The sequence below is a fragment of the Ursus maritimus genome, unplaced genomic scaffold, assembly GCF_017311325.1.
Source record: "Ursus maritimus isolate PB19 unplaced genomic scaffold, ASM1731132v1 scaffold_20, whole genome shotgun sequence".
NCBI lineage: Eukaryota > Metazoa > Chordata > Mammalia > Carnivora > Ursidae > Ursus > Ursus maritimus.
Window position 1 is genome coordinate 23,949,168 of NW_024424453.1, and position 1,920 is coordinate 23,951,087.

The following is a 1,920-nucleotide window of genomic DNA, read 5'->3' on the forward strand; positions in this document are numbered from 1 at the left end:
GGGCTGGGTGGCCCGGGCGCCTCGTATGGGCCGTACTCACGCGTGCAGAGCATGGCGCTGCCTCCCGGTGTGGTGAACTCGTACAACGGCCTGGGAGGCCCGCCGGCCGCGCCCCCGCCGCCGCCGCACCCCCACTCACACCCGCACGCACACCATCTGCACGCGGCCGCCGCACCCCCGCCAGCCCCGCCGCACCACGGGGCCGCCGCACCGCCCCCGGGCCAGCTCAGCCCAGCCAGCCCGGCTACCGCCGCGCCCCCGGCGCCCGCGCCCACCAACGCACCGGGCCTGCAGTTCGCCTGCGCCCGGCAGCCCGAGCTCGCCATGATGCATTGCTCTTACTGGGACCACGACAGCAAGACCGGCGCGCTGCACTCGCGCCTCGATCTCTGAGAGCCCAGCGCACGCCGGCTTTGAGGATGCAGGGACGTGCGACGCCGGCCTTAGCCTCAGCCACCGCCGCCGGCCGGCCGGACCACGCGCCCTCTGGGGCCATCTTCTGAGCCAGCGTCCAAGGCCCTCTGCGCCTCCTCGCTCCCCTCAGCTCCTCTCGCCCCTCTTTTGTCTCCTCCGCTTCTCCTCTTGTTGCTCGCCTCCCTGCCCTCTCTGCCCTCTCGCTCCCCCAGCCTCCTGGCCGCCTCTCCGCGCGCCTTCTGCAGGCCTCGTCTCCTCCCGGTGTCCCAGCGTCCGGGCTGGACACCCCATGCCAAAATTCAGAGCGGAGAGGAAGTGCCGGGGCCGAGGTGCAGCCGGGCGTCGGCGGTGCAGACCTCTTGGCCTTCTCACACAGGTCGGTGCGCTCGCGCTCGGCTTTCCCCGCCCGGCAGCCGCTCAATCCGTGGCTGGAAGCGCCGGTCCGGGCGGGCAACGAGACCCGCGCCGCCCGAGAAAAGGACGAACGTGTGTTTGCTCCACGTAACCTCTTGAAGCGGTTCAGAAGCCGCTTGCCGGGGCCCACTGGATGGGGCGGGGGTTGGGCCCGAGCGGGGAGCCCGGCTGCCTCGCTCGGCGGCCTGCGCTGGGGTTTACAGCACATCCCCGCTCCGAGACAGGCTGCGTGTCCTCCGCTCTCCGTCTCGGCGCTTCGGGCACCTCCAGGCCCGCGGAGGCTAGCTAATGTTTCTCCCAAAAGATCGGGAGGGCTGTTTTAAATAACATTTAAAAATATTTTTTAAGAAAAAAAAACTAACCGGGAAAACCGGTGAAGTATGGTGGCCTTGGAGTTTGCTAAAGTAAAACATGAAAATCTCTTCCAGGAGATTTGAAGCAGAATTCCTGCCGGGCCTTCAAAAAGCTATGTTCAGAGAGGTAGGAGAATATGCTCAGTAAAAGTTGGTTTCCTTTACGAATTGGGGGGTTTCCCCCTCTATCTGTCTAAAAACAAACAAATCAAAAACAAATTTCCCCGGATCTTCCAATGCAAGCCCAGAGTGCCCGGAGATCACTGACTGCCCGGTGGACACTGTGCAGAGACGGCTCGTTCTCTTTCTGATTTTTGTTTTTGCAAACGTCTTGCTTCTCCCACCTTGGGCAGGAGAAATGTGAAACCTGGCAGCAGTTGGACCAGGCGGGCTTGTGGCCCGGAGCCGGCTGGCCCAAAAACCCTAGACCTGGTTGTTCTGTAGTGTGTTGTTTGGAGGACCAAATTTTCTAGAAAGAACTAGAGCACTTTTGTTGTTTTGTTTGTTTGTTGTTATCGTCTTGTCAATTCCAAAATAAATTTTTTGTTCTTTCTTTTAACACGGACTTATATTATTTCTGCCTCGCCTAAGTTTGTTCAGCAGCTGGTTAAAAGAGGGAGATTTCCAGCCGAGTTTTATCCTTTTTCAGATAAATAAGGGTTGAGGGCAGCCCGAGTGGAGGGCATTTGTGGTTGTTGCTGCTGCTCTGTTTTCCGGGGAATTGTTTGTTTTCTGTGTC